Raw genomic sequence first — 15,095 nt, forward strand, 5'->3', positions numbered from 1 at the left:
ATTAGTGTACTTTATTTATTTTGCTCGGGAAACTGACTCAATTATCAATCCTAATTACTTAATTAATCACAAATATCGGTCCTAATTACACAACAATATGCACAGCGCTGCAGAATGACGGATTAAAATCGCAAAAAAATGGCTCTGAGCACTATGCGACTCAACTGCTGAGGTCATCAGTCGCCTAGAACTTAGAACTAATTAAACCTAACTAACCTAAGGACATCACACACATCCATGCCCGAGGCAGGATTCGAACCTGCGACCGTAGCGGTCACGCGGTTCCAGACTGAAGCGCCTTTAACCGCACGGCCACACCGGCCGGCTAAAATCGCAAAAACTAACTATATCATACAACTCGTGTTATCCTGCTAAGGAAAATAAATTCGCAATACCACACCAAACTTACGCAAATATCTATTCTAATTATGTAATTAATCACAAAGATCCGCCCTAATTACAAAACTACATGGGCATAGCACTGCACAAGAATGGCAATACTCCGCAAAAACTGACAACTAGTCTCCTGCTGGGAAAAAAAATTATACCACTCGAAACCAGTGACGGAAACACTCAAACTTTACCCTACACCTACAAAATAGGGGGGGAAACGTTCAACTGAGTAGATCCTGGTGTGGGACAGAGATGAGTTTAGAACAAATGTATTACCTGCAAGCGTATAGCATCTATCCCTTTTTGACATCAGAGTTCACTACACACGCCTACTAAAAAAAATCGCCCTAACAGAAGCCAATACACGCTGTCACAGCTGATGGGAAAAAGCATCGCAGTACTGGGGGAGGGGAGGGAGCTACTACGCCGACAGTCTCACGACCCGTGCGGCCCCAACCAAAATCGTCGCCTAAATGCCTCGTGGCGCCAAGACGAAAGTCCCGCTTTCCCCCCTGATGCATCTCGTTCGTCTAAAAGTATACTGGCGCAGCCGCCCTTAATGGCTACGAAGCGCCACTGTCGCAGGCCCCCAACGCCTCTTCCGACAATAATAAATGCCCTCTTTCCACGAAAATAGACAAAGTCCAGTCTGATTTAGTTTTATGATCAAAATCTGTATAGTTTTTTCACGTTCGACAGAGAAACTTGTCACGTCTGCAAATGGTTCAAATGGCTCTGAGTACTATGGGACTTAACATCTAAGATCATCAGTCCCCTAGAACTTAGAACTACTTAAACCTAACTAACCTAAGGACATCACACACATCCATGCCCGAGGCAGGATTCGAACCTGCGACCGTAGTGGTCGCGCGGTTCCAGACTGAAGCGCCTAGAACCGCTCGGCCACAACGGCCGGCGTCACGTCTGCAAAGACACTTATGTGGAAACCAATATTTCCACTCGCGAATACAGTTGTCGGTGATTTAGCAGATTCGAAATCACCCCCTATAATTTACAAAATCAAATAAGGTCTTCCTCATATCTAGAGGACCGGCAAACGTGTCTTCCACCTGCTAGATGCAGACACCACAATCGATCTCCTCTCAACTAAATAAAGAAGTCAAATGCGATGAAGCAGTCAACCGAACAATTTACATGATAGGGGAATAATGGCCCAGCGCAAACACATGCCCATATTGAATCTTGTCAGATTTCCACTTGATCACAAAAGCTGTCCAACACATAATAAGTATTAGTTCGCTATTCGGTCGTCTAGAGGACTACACGGTTAAGTCAACAACATTCCCACATCGCAACAGCCCTCTCCATTCGGACGGTCCCCGCCGTTAGCGGGAAATGTGAATCACCACAAACCACGCATAGACAGAAACATCCTTCGAAATCGACCTCATATATATTTGATCTCTACACTTACAATTAAAATATTACGATTGCGGTTTCTGTTGAATGACATTCGGCAATGAGCAAAGTATTGGAAATACACCCTGCTAACGGCTGTGGCTCTGGAAATAGAAATATCTATACCATTCTTATAAATTGACATACTCTTCCCTTTGCTATCACAGTATTCCACGTCAAATCCGCACTGTCGCCTGATAAACAAAGTAAGAGCCTACGGAATATCAGACCAGCTGTGTAGCTGAATTGAAGAGTTTTTAACAAACAGAACACAGCATGTTGTTCTCAATGGAGAGACGTCTTCAGACGTTAACGTAACCTCTGGCGTTCCACAGGGGAGTGTTATAGGACCATTGCTTTTCACAATATATATAAATGAACTAGTAGATGGTGTCGGAAGTCCCATGAGGCTTTTCGCGGATGATGCTGTGTATACAGAGAAGTTGCAGCATTAGAAAATTGCAGCGAAATGCAGGATTATCTGCAGCGGATAAGCACTTGGTGCAGGGAGTGTCAACTGACCATTAACATAGGCAAATGTAATGTACTGAGAATACATAGAAAGAAGGATCCTTTATTGTATGATTATATGATAGCGGAACAAACACTGGTAGCACTTACTTCTGTAAATGCCAGGTTGAGATTCATTGGGAGAATCCTTAGAAAATGTAGTCCATCAACAAAGAAGGTGGCTTACAAAACACTCGTTCGACCTATACTTGAGTATTGCTCATCAGTGTGGGATCCGTACCAGGTCGGGTTGACAGAGGAGATAGAGAAGATCCAAAGAAGAGGGGCGCGTTTCGTCACAGCGTTATTTGGTAAGCGTCATAGCGTTATGGAGATGTCTAGCAAACTCAAGTGGCAGACTCTGCAAGAGAGGCGCTGTAGCTTGCTGCCCAGGTTTCGAGAGGGTGCGTTTCTGGATGAGGTATCGAATATATTGCTTCCCCCTACTTATACCTCCCGAGGAGATCACGAATGTAAAATTAGAGATTCGAGCGCGCACGGAGGCTTTCCGGCAGTCGTTCTTCCCGCGAACCATAAGCGACTGGAAAAGGAAAGGGAGGTAATGACAGTGGTACGTAAAGTGCCTTCCGCCACACACCGTTGGGTGTCTTGCGGAGTATAAATGTCGATGTAGATGTAGATGTAGTCATCTCCTTTACACATGTCAGAACACAAACACATACTTTATAAACGTGATGCTCATGGCGAACCTACACACATCCCCTGCCACTAAGTATAATACGTTGTCAATAACTGATTGCTGACGATACGAAATAATACTGACCGAAAATCAATGATTGGTGGGCAAGTCTCATAAATTTTTCTTGCGAGTGATAGCACTGTGTCTTAGAAAGAGAGGCGTAATCGTCTTACAAACCGTCAAATGTTAAAAGACACAACCATATTACAATCACAAGTGGTATGGTTCTACAGGTGCATGCAAGTATCCATGTTAAAAGCTATACCCGCTTTATAAATCGAGCTATGGCGTTACCTCTGAATGAGGTTGTTTTTTGCCCAGACAAATAACGTGACACTGAACATAGACGGTGATCGCTGGAGTATGCTGGGATTTGGAATGAAGTCCTCCCATTCAAGCACATACCTGAGTAGGATCCTATGGAGAAGTCCTTTATTGATTACAGCCACTAGTGACTCATAGTTCTAGAACTCTCATATCTCGAAACGAGTCACCTTTCTAAAAAACCTATCTGTTACAGTAAAATTCGAACCTCGTTTCAGGTAGCCCCCATGCATCTTGCTACTGCTGCCATTTCTCCAGCTTTACGCATGTGATCTTTACAATTGAAATCAGAACTGAGCAGCAGTCGGGGAAAATATATGTACCACCTTCTCCAACCCGTCTAGAAACAGGCTAAGCTGCATTACTGTGACAAGACTGTGTTTTGACCATTCGTTGGAAATGGGAACTGCGGGAAGAACAACGATTTTTGCTACCGCACTGTCATGCGTTCCCAAACTACATGCAAGTACTACAGATTAACGTCCATTCACATCTATCTTCCCAACATGCTATCTTTGTTATTGTGTACCATCCACCAGAGAAAAATTACCAACTATAAAAGCTCCACTAACTTCATCCAATAGAGAACTCAAGGTTTTTACCACATCTCTCTCTCCTCCCATATATCGAAAACAAATACCGCATGCATGCAGACATCGAGGACATGTGACGATTCTATTAAATATATACACTGCACATACCAGTTTAAATTTTCATCACCTATGCTGTAGGAGGATGATTGAATCCCAAGGACTACACTGTAAGTCATAAGAGACGCTCCCTGTGACCCTGTCTCCTTGTTCGAAACATTGTTTTTTTTTTTTCTCCTCGAACATGCTTTGTACACTGCCAAACATTTTGTTTTTAAGCCACGACTTCGAGGTCTGTGTCAGGTTCTAAACTGACATTAACACGTTCTGGTCCGTGGCCCTCACAGTGATGCGACTGACGTCAGCTGATGACGCGATTGACGTCATTCAAGATGGCGGGAAAGTGCCATGCCCCCTGCCAAGCCCCACCTGGTGGGAAGTTTTAATTTTGGAGGGAAGATAGGTCAACTGGGCTACCTCTAGACGTCGCACAGTGTAAATCATCTTGTTACTGCTATTGCCATAACACACCCCCCACACACACACACATACACACTGGATGATTTTAAATAAAAGTCAGTTACAACATAAGGAAATTGGAAGAGTTTTGCGGCGTTGGCGTCGGTTTCCAAAGTACACTCCGAATGTGATTCACAAGATCTACATTTAAGCTCATCTGTCACAGTGACAGAATAGCTGACGGCTCTGCGTTCTGTTTCAACTGATTCCTCATATTGCAGTCATGTACACGATCACTGTTTCGGTGCTAGCCATCTCCAGAACGTGCCACCCCTCCACAAAACTCCTTCTCCAACTCAAACAAGCGTTGTCAGTCAATCATTATGTGGTAACCAACAGCGTGCCATGGGACAAATGGGATGGAAAAGACACCGCCGATGTACTGAAATAATAAGCTTTACAGTTTATTGTGTGAACAATTTTAGCAATTTTACAGTAATTTCAACACATACCAATGAAGTGACAGCATGTTTCCCAATTTCAGTATCATAGTTAGACGACACCTTCTCCACTTTGCGAGTATCACTGCGAATGTGGATAGATGACTGCACAGTACGTCCACTCATTGCTAATTCTCAAACACATCATCAAAGTACATAAGACAGCGCTACACATATTTCTAACACCTCGAGCACAGTGCTTAATTTACTTTCTATCTCCATGCTGATGGGAGTCACAGAGAATTCTCGCAGTCTTTGAGTAAAATTAGACACTGAAAGACCCCCTCACACTGTCATCGCATAAATCATAGTTCGTTTACAGGAATGTGTCACGTTTGATCACACACATGAGATTGAAGTCCTCTGATGACCGACAGGTTTACCGTTAACGATCGCAAGTAGACAGTGATTTAAATCATATACAGAACATGTGGCTGTATACGAGTCAAACGCAGGCATCCTGACAGTGGAAAAATTGACCAGCAGCAACTTCTCCTACTCTAGAATGCATCCTCAGTCTACCATTAAATCGTAACTCGTTACAGCTCCATCTCAATCGATCAGCCCGTCCACTCTCTGTTATCCTTTAACGCAGATGCATGTAAGTTTAGAGACGGATGGTTCTCTGTCTTCCTTAAAAGCGTCAAATACAGTAGTCAACTCGCGTGTATCACTGACACCTCAATAGACCTACAGTATAATGCTACCTTGAGAGGAAAAAAATTGAGTGGTTTCCTGATTCCCTTCGCTTCCATGTCGCCGTTTTCTCGGATTCCTCTTGCTGCTTCATATTTGTTCCCATGTACAAATTGTTCTGTGCATTTCGGTGTATATTCGGTCAATTTATACCTATTCCCCCATCATTTTTCGCAATTATATCTATTTTAGGTCAGTTCTATCCATGCGATCATGACATAACCTCTCGTTCTGTGTTCTAAAATTGATTGTACGTAAATGTAGTACAGCTGCCAACACCTAGCCAAAATGCACTGATCGGTAGGCGTAGTATAGCACTGTATGTCTGTGTACATGCATGTGTCGCGGAAGGCGGGACCAACGACGACTGAAGAGAATCGTTCAGAGTGACAGAGGTGCTACTCTTCCGCTAATTGCTGGAGATTTCAATGCTGGACCACCAATAAGTCTCAGCGTGAGAACCATTCAACAAACATCATCGATGTAGGCTTTTGGAGCCGAAGGCACACTCGTATACCATTGATGACTGCACGACCCAAAGCTTTATGCCTCGTCTGGGCCCATCAACACCGACACTGGACCGTTGATGACTGGAAACACATTGCTTGGTCGGACGGGTCCCGTTTCAAACTGTATCGGGCGTATGGATGTGTACGGGTATGGAGACAGACAACCTCATGTATCCTTGGCCCCTGCATGTCAGCAGGTAGTCACCGTGCCATCAAAGAATATCGCACCGATTATTCAGTGACTGGACATTGCACACCACACAGTCACTCGGTGAGGGTGAAGAAACTTCTTGATAGCGAAATGCGAATTCTCCCATACGCGCCACTTTGGCTTATTGTCGAAAGCATCCAAATCAAAGTGGACTTCGTCGCCAAACCAAACCATATTCACATCGAAGTCCTATTCGTCAATTCTGTGGACAATAGTGTTGGCGAAACACAGCCGCTGCTCCTAAGCCCTAGTGCTTAGTGACTGATGGGTTTGAATTTTGTGTGAGAAGAGATGCAGATCTTCAACAACAATTTATCACAATACCTCCCAGTTGGTTCCCACCTATTGATCAGCTCGTCTGATCGATTTCCTCGGGTTGGTTTTGAAACATGGCCCGTGTCTTCTCGATGTTTTCAGGCGTTTTCACCCTGTTCGGATAACCGACATTGCCAACACTGTCATCACGAACACACCCGTTCTCTCAAACATTGCGAATCACATTCTGGATTGTTAGACCACTTCGACCGGTTATCTTCAGCTTGAACTCGGTTCCAAACTTTCTTTGAGCCGCAGTTCGGCTGTTATTGCTCGCGTAGAAGGCTTTCACAAGTGCTGTACGCTCAGGCACTCTGTACCGTGACATTTTGACGAGCAAATGGCCGACCAAAACAATGCGCGTGCGCATGCGCATACTAATTCCCATCATGCACAGCGGCCAACCGTGACGTTTGAACGTTCTGACTCAAACCGTTCATTCAGAAGTTATGACGATTTTATTTCGTATAGTTCGATAACTGTCACTCTCTACATAGCCTTGCAGCAAAAAGGAACAGACATTCCTAAGCTGATCGCTCGAGACCTTGCAGTCGCTACCGGTACACAATTTTCTGTCAGAGCCTTTCTGTGGCAGTTATATCAGACTCGTTTCCATGCTCAGGAGCCTAATAAATTCCTCTCACATCAGCCGCATTGTAGTTGAGAAAGAGTTCGTTGATGTAAGGGGCATTTTCGTTGGGATCAGCAACGGTGATCCAAAGCGATGTTCGCTTAGGAATCCCGCTTCATCGTGGCAAGCGGTTCTGATTACCAATTAGTGCGGAGAGAGCGGGGAACGCGTTAGAAACTACATAATGTTCTTGGACATCATCGGTATGGCCTAGGCGTTATGTTGTGGGCAGCCGTTATGTACAATGGCCGATCATTGTTGCATATCTTTGCGCGAGATACCATTAAAGCACAGCGGTATTGCTGGGACATTATTCCGCATCGTGTCCATCTGTTTAGGGGTGCGGTAGGTTCCGACTTTCTATTTATGGAAGACAGTCCCCGCCCACAAAGGACATACTGGAAAGTAAAGATATTGAACGAATGAGATGGCTTGTGTATCCCTGGATCCAAACCGTGCAAAACATGCCTTAGATCCTCTTGGAAGACGTGTTTATCGACACATACCCCCTTCACGAACCGTACAAGAACAGAAAACCACCTTCGAAGAGGAATGCGATAATATCCATCAAGGACTCCTCAATAATTCGGTAGCCAGCATGAATAACAGGTGCAAAACATGCACCAGTACCTGAGGAGAGCCTATTCCTTATCAGGAGTCCGAAATCGACATTTACACTAAAGTGTCAAAGAAACTGGTATAGGCATTCGTATTCAAATACAGAGATACGTAAACAGGAAGAATACGGCGCTGCGGTCAGCAACGCCCATATAAGACAACAAGTGTCTGACGCAGTTCTTAGATGAGTTACTGCTGCTACAAGAACAGGTTATTAAGATTTAAGTGAGTTTGAACGTGGAGTTATAGTAGGCGCTCGAGCGATGGTGTACAGCATCTCCGAGGTAGCGATGAAGCGGGGATTTTTCCGTACGACAATTTCACGAGTGTACCGTGAATATCAGGAATTCGGTAAAACATCAAATCTCCGACATCGCTGCGGCCGGAAAAAGATGCTGAAGAACGGGACCCACGACGACTGAAGAGAATCGTTCCGTGTGACGAAAGTGCAACTCTTCCGCAAACTGGTGCATATTTCAATGCTGGACCATCAATAAGTCTCAGCGTGAGAACCATTCAACTAAAAACATCATCGATGTGGGCTTTCGGAGCCGAAGGCCCACTCGTGTACCCTTGATGACCGCACGACACAAAGCTTTACGCCTCGTCTGGGCCTGTCAACCCCGGCAATGGACCGTTGATGACTGGAAACACGTTGCTTGGTCGGACGGGTCCCGTTTCAAATTGCATCGAGCTGATGGACGTGTACGGGTATGGAGACAACCTCATGAATCCTTGGAACCTGAATGTCAGCAGGGGACTCTTCAAGCTGGTGGAGGCTCTTTAATGGTGTGGAGCGTGTGCAGTTGGGGGGATATGGGACCCCTGATACGTCTAAATACGACTCTGATAAGTGACACGTACGTAAGCATCCTGTCTGATCACCTGCATCCACTTATGTCCATTGTGCATTCCGACGGACTTTGGCAATCCCAGCATGACAATGCGACAGCCCATATGTCCAGAATTGCTACAGAGTGGTTCCAGGAACACTCTTCTGAGTTTAAACTCTTCCGCTGGCCACCAAACTCCCCAGACATGAACATTATTGAGCATATGTGAGACGCCTTGCAGCGTGCTATTCAGAAAAGATCTCCACCCCCTCGTATTCTTAGGGGTGTATAGACAGCCCTGCAGGATTCAGGGTGTCAGTTTCCTCCAGCACTGCTTCAGACATTAGTCGTGACAATGCCACGTCGTGTTGAGGCACTTCTGCGTGCTCGCAGGGACCCTACATGATACCAGGCAAATGCACCGGTTTCCTTGGCTCCTATGTGTATTTCGGGAGTCTGATCTGGGACAAATATGAACGGCATTTATGTCTTATCCGGCTTTCCCATGTGGTGAAATTTGTACTATTTTTGATTAAAAATATACTGCACCATCTCTGTTAGATATGTTCTGGTTTCCTGTCGTCTATCATTGCTTGTGATTATTCCTGTCCAACAATGTCTCTGTTCCTTAACAGTTGTCAAGCAGAGTACTACACTATTGCTCCGCTTACTCGATTGGAGACTACATCTCCGCTGTCACGCTCTAGCCAATGAAAAACCAGCGTTGCCTAAGTGAAAGAGCAGTGCCGACAACCGAGCGCCATGTCAGTGCACTGCAGTCAGCTGAGGAGTTCACACGGGGATCGCATGCCGCACCGCCACCGGCGCGCTCCTCGTGGGAAGCAGAATTAGGGCAAACCACTCCCGTTTGCTGTCAGGCCGACGAGTCACGGGTACGATCGGTGACCCAGTGGTAACAGACACTGCTGTCGTCAGCTACCCAGTTAACATGTGCGTTTGTTAGCTGCAGCGTTAACTGCGACTCCTGCGTTCAGTTGTTTACTACTGAAATGAAAGATGAATACTCCAACTCACTGATGATCCAACAAATTAAGATCACTGTTCAACTCGAGACTGAATACGGCCTGGTGGTGCTGCTGCACGTGGCGCGGCAGGGAATACACACAAGCGGAAGAGAGATGAATGTTATACTAAAGCCCACGCTACAAAGTTAAGCTGTGACATGCTGAACATAGTTCCCAGCAGTCTTAATCCAAATGGCGACGTATACCCGCTCTTTCACACGGCATGTGAGAACGAACCATGTGACAAACACAGTAACGGCAATGAGCTTGCATAAAAATGAAAACCCCACCCACAATTTACTACGAAATGAATCGCTCGTGTAACCAACAAGGTGTTTGGATTACAACAGCGGTAAAATGACAAGCACGTATACACACGGAGCTAGGGATTCACTGAATCGGGGTGCTTGATTAGCTAGAGGGGGTCGAAATTCATGGTGGGTTTCGAGACCATGCAGAACGTACCTTGAACAGACTGACCTCAAAAACAGGACATTCCTATACCACTTCTGGATGTATAGGATGTATCAAAAAGAAGCATCCGATTTGGCACGCCTATATTTTTGAAACTAATAAACATATACAAATGATTTTTTTTATTTTTGATGAGCGTGAAACTGAAAAAGTTTTTTTTTCTTCGTACCTTTTCATAGGTGTTTAATATGCTTCCCTTGAGATGCACTGCGTATTTCAATGCGATACTCAAATTGTTCCCACACTGCAGCGAGCATGTCTTGGATTACAACTTCCACAGCTGCTGTTATGCGATGCCTCAGTTCATTCATTGTTGTTGGTAATGGAGGAACATAAACACAATCTTTTATAAACCCCAACAAGAAATAATCATACACCGTCAGGTCCGGTGACCTTAGAAGCCAGTAATGTAAGGCTGAATCATTTGGTCCAATGCGACCGATCCACCATTCAGTAATCCTTTGATTTGAAAATTTCCTCCCTTCTAGATTCTAGTGTTGCGGTGCACCATCCTGCTGGTAAATGAAGTCGTTCGAATCCGTCTCCAAATGTGCGAAGAGAAAGTTCTCAAGCATATCGAGATATGTGCTTCCTGTAACAGTGTTCTCGACAAAGAAAAATGGATCATACACCTTTCCCCGTGAAACTGCACAAAACACATTAAATTTTGAAGAATCCCTCTCATATTGTACAACTTCATGTGGTTGTTCCGTACCCCAGCTTCTCACCTTAGGACGGTTCACCTTTCCATTTAAATAGAATGTTTAATCGTTACTAAACACTAAGTGTGGAAGGAAACAGTCATCCTCCATCTTGCCAAGAACAAAATTACCGAACTCCACATGTCGTTGATTATCACCTTCACGAAGAGCTCGCAGTAGTTGAATTTTGTATGCTTTCATGTGAAGACCTCGACGCAACACACACCAGACGGACGTCTGGGACATGTTGACCTGTCGAACTGCACGGTAAACGGATTTCTGCGGACTCCTTGGTGAAACTGTGGCGAATGCGTTCGACGTCCGTGTCAGATACTTGGGGTCTGCCCGGCGATTTGCCTTTACACAAGCAATCTGTTTCTCGCCATTGTTCATGTCGTCGTCCAATGCTCTGTGCTGTAGAACGATACACACCATACCTCATAAGGAAGTCACGCTGAACAGTTATTACTGACCCGCATTGCGCTAAACGTGGAACACAAAACGCTTTTTGTTGTCCCGGGGCCATTTTTACTAGAACTGAAATGGGCGCACACTGCTGGTACCTAGCGGGAACCATGTCAAACTTGAGATTGAGAGTTTGCTCTTTCCAACAGTATGTTGTTCAAGCACATACCTCAAATAAATAATAGTTATGATTTTCTTAAATCTGGTGATTCTTTTTGATACACCCTATAAATATGTAAATGTGTGTGTGTGTGTGTGTGTGTGTGTGCGTGTGTGTGTGTGTGTGTGTGTGCGTGCGTGCGTGTGTGTGTGTGATTGTGTGCGCGCGCTTTCAACATCACCTTACAGACTATTGGACCGATTTCAACCAACAAAGGTTTGCGTTTGCCATTTGCCATAAAGGCACCCTGGAAGGAAGTGCCCGTGGTTAACAACCTGCGTACTCTGTAATTTGCTGAATTGGTCGTAGATGAAGGAATATAATGCAAAGAAAACTGGAAACTAGTATTCCTTCATTTATTAATCAATTTTTAGCGTCTTTCGGCGTTAGCCGTCATCAGGGCCTGAATATAAAAATGGATATTTACGTAACACAAATGTATGGAGGCACTTATGACTAACATATGGCAAAGAGAAGATGCTTGAAATAATTACAGATAAGGCACCTGTAGAAAGATGGAACTATACACTACATCAAGGCTAGAAACATCTATAATTTTACAAAAAAAAGCCTACCCTGGTTCAGATAAAAACCAGGCTATACATAGTTACATGGTTGATTTGAGACGAACATGAGCACAGAATTCAGATTTTGAGTACAGAGTGCTACAATGGCATGGTCAATAGGTAGTGCCACAGTACACTACTGGCCATTAAAATTGCTACACCAAGAAGAAATGCAGATGATAAACGGGTATTCATTGGACAAATATATATTATACTAGAACTGATATGTGGTTACATTTTCACACAATTAGGGTACATAGATCCTGTCAAATCAGTACCCACAAAAACCACCTCTGGCCGTAATAACGGCGTTGATACGCCTGGGCATTGAGTCAAACAGAGCTTGGATGGCGTGTACAGGTACAGCTGCCCATGCAGCTTCAACACGATACCACAGTTCATCAAGAATAGTGACTGGCGTATTGTGACGAGCCAGTTGCTCGGCCACCGTTGACCAGACGTTATCAGTTGGTAGAGATCTGGAGAATGTGCTGGCCAGGACAGCAGTCGAACATTTTCTGTATCCGGAAAGGCCCATACAGGACCTGAAACATGCGGTCGTGCATTATCTTGCTGAAATATAGGCTTTCGCATGGATCGAATGAAGGGTGGAGCCATGGGCCGTAACACATCTGAAATGTAACGTCCACTGTTCAAAGTGCCGTCAGTGCGAATAAGAGGTGACCGATACGTGTTACCAATGGCACCCCATGCCATCACGCTGGGTGATACGCCAGTATGGCGATGACGAATACATGCTTCCAATGTGCGTTCACCGCGATGTCGCCTAACACGGATGCGACCATCATAGTGCTGTAAACAGAACCTGGATTCATCCGAAAAATTGACGTTTTGCCATTCGTGCACCGATGTTCGTCGTTGAGTACACCATCGCAGGCACTCCTGTCTGTGATGCAGCGTCAAGGGTAACCGTAGCCATGGTCTCCGAGCTGATAGTCCATGCTGCTGCAAACGTCATCGAACTGTTCGTGCAGATGGTTGTTGTCTTGCAAACGTCCCCATCTGTTGACTCAGGGATCGAGACGTGGCTGCACGATCCGTTAAAGCCATGCTGATGTCTGTCATCTCGACTGTTAGTGACACGAGGCCGTTGGGATCCAGCTCGGCGTTACGTATTACCCTCCTGAACCCACTGATTCCATATTCTGCTAACCGTCACTGGATCTCGACCAACGCGAGCAGCAATGTCGCTATACGATAAACCGCAATCGTGATGGGCCACAACCAGACCTTACCAAAGTCGGAAACGTGATGGTACGCATTTTGTAAGTAGGCTGTTTAGTTTTTTTTTATTGGTAACGCCACCTCTGTATGAAAAATCACTGGCTGTGCTGTGTGCAGTCTGTGGGTAGTTTGCATTGTTGTCTGCCATTGTAGTGTTGGGCAGCGGCAGCTGGATGTGAACAGCGCGTAGCGTTGCGCAGTTGGAGGTGAGCCGCCAGCAGTGGTGGATGTGGAGAGAGAGATGGCGGAGTTTTGAAATTTGTCATGAACTGCTATATTTATATATGATGATATCAAGGTAAATACATTGTTTGTTCTCTATTAATATCTTTCATTTGCTAACTATCCCTATCAGTAGTTAGTGCCTTCCATAGTTTGAATCTTTTATTTAGCTGGCAGTAGTGGCGCTCGCTGTATTGCAGTAGCTTGAGCAGCGAAGATTTTTGTGAGGTAAGTGATTTGTGAAAGGTATAGTTTAATGTTAGTCAGGGCCATTCTTTTGTAGGGAATTTTGAAAGTCAGATTGCGTTGCGCTAACAAAATATTGTGTGTCAGTTTAAGCACAGTCATGTATAATTGTTCAAAGGGGACGTTTCATATGTCGACCCTTAGCCTAGGATACCTCACTGGAATCTTCTGATTTTTTCTTGTAGTTTGTGTATTTAGTGTAGCTTTTGTTTATTGTTAGCGCGTAATTGTAGAGAGAATCTCCTTTGTAGTTGTAGCCTTTCATTGTTGTACAGTAAAACAGTTGTGGCATGCATGTAGATTTGCACAAAGTATTTCGCAGCTACGCTTGCAATTAACTAGATATTATTTTCAGTGCTATGTTAATGTGTTCTCCTATTTTTGCACTTCAAAGTGTGCTTTTCTGTGTTATCGTGTGAAATATTGTGACAATTATGGCGTGTGAAAAACGTAACACTAGGCTCCAAACTAAACTGAGAAATAATAGTGACGACGAGCGTAGCTTATCAGCGCCGCAGAGTAATGAATTAACTGATGTTCAAAGTAGTAATTTGGTAACTGTGCACAGGGAAATGGAGCGGGCGTCAAACAATGGCGTGGACAGTGAAACAATTAGTGAAGAGGGAAGCATTATCGATCGATCGGTCGGCAACAGCTCGCCTCAGGAAGCCGAAATGACACGACACGATCTCGCAAATACTGTGGATTCAGGTTTTGGATCCTCACCGTTTTCTCAAATAAGTCAAGACACATTTTCTGCTTGTCAAAATGTGAATGTTTCCGGTGTAAATTCACTGCCGAAAAGCACTGAGGAACATGTTTCAGACACCAATGCATTGTTATTACAATTAATACAACAAATGGGACAAACACAGCAAAAGCTTCAAAAGTTAGACACAGTGGAACAAAATCTCAAAAAGTTAGACACACTGGAACAAAATCAGAGACAAACACAGCAACAGCTTCAAAAGTTAGACTCATTGGAACAAACTCTTGAACAAACGCGTGAAGATTTAACTACTGAGTTACATAACATTGAATCGAAATGTCAAAAAGTCTGTAATGACGTAAAAACTCAAATTTGTGAGCATTTTCAACCTATTTTTTCGCGGCATGAAAAGGCATTACAGAATCACGAAGCAGCCATAAAAGAACTGCAGATTATTGTTCATGAAAATCATGAGACCTTGCAAGCTAAAATTGACTCAGTTGCATCTACCGATTCGGTTACGCAACTTGCAAAAACTCAGGAAAACTTAAAGGACACAGTAGATACTCTGAAA

The sequence above is a fragment of the Schistocerca serialis genome, chromosome 4, assembly GCF_023864345.2.
Source record: "Schistocerca serialis cubense isolate TAMUIC-IGC-003099 chromosome 4, iqSchSeri2.2, whole genome shotgun sequence".
Taxonomy (NCBI): Eukaryota; Metazoa; Arthropoda; class Insecta; order Orthoptera; family Acrididae; genus Schistocerca; species Schistocerca serialis.